Source organism: Pteropus medius, unplaced genomic scaffold (genome assembly GCF_902729225.1).
Source record: "Pteropus medius unplaced genomic scaffold, Ma_sr-lr_union100, whole genome shotgun sequence".
NCBI lineage: Eukaryota > Metazoa > Chordata > Mammalia > Chiroptera > Pteropodidae > Pteropus > Pteropus medius.
In genome coordinates, this window is record NW_024342645.1 from 1470467 (window position 1) to 1471052 (window position 586).

The 586-nt window shown below is 40.3% G+C and overlaps 1 non-coding gene across 1 annotated transcript; it reads left to right on the top strand.

Moving 5' to 3' along the window:
• The first annotated feature begins 237 nt into the window (after positions 1–237).
• On the top strand, positions 238–356 carry LOC120605724 (5S ribosomal RNA). The gene has a single exon (XR_005653692.1). It is a non-coding gene; the product is annotated as a 5S ribosomal RNA (ribosomal RNA).
• Positions 357–586: the final 230 nt, after the last annotated feature.

Sequence of the window (586 nt, forward strand, 5' to 3'; positions counted from 1 at the left end):
AGATGATAGATAGATAGACAGACAGATAGATATATGTCTTGCCTTTTTCATTTGACAACATTCTTTGGTATGTTTTCCATACCAGTGTGGAGAGGTCCACTTCATTCAATTGTTGTGTTGAAAAGTGATATCATAATTTAACCGTAACTCTATCGATGGATATTTATTTTGTTGTTTTCTTATTATGTATAATAAGCATATTTTTACATGGTTTTTGCAGATTTTGAAATGTTTTTAGTCTACGGCCATGCTACCCTGAACAAGCCCGATCCCGTCTGATCTCGGAAGCTAAACAGGGTCAGGCCTGGTTAGTACTTGGGTGGGAGACCACCTGGGAAGACCAAGTGCTGTAGGCATAAAAAATTAAAAAATAAGGGATTGTAAGCTGACAAGGTCCTTGCAATCTGTGAGATCAACCAAGGTTGCCTCGCTTAAAAAAAAGATGTTTTTAGGAGTGACTGATGGGAACAGGAGTCCTTTTAGATATTTGGGGGGGAGGGGCACTGAGGTGTATAAAAGCTGGGCTTGGATTGAAGCCAGGCCATTGAACAGTCTCCAAATAACTCCTGTTCCTTGGCCAGCTTCT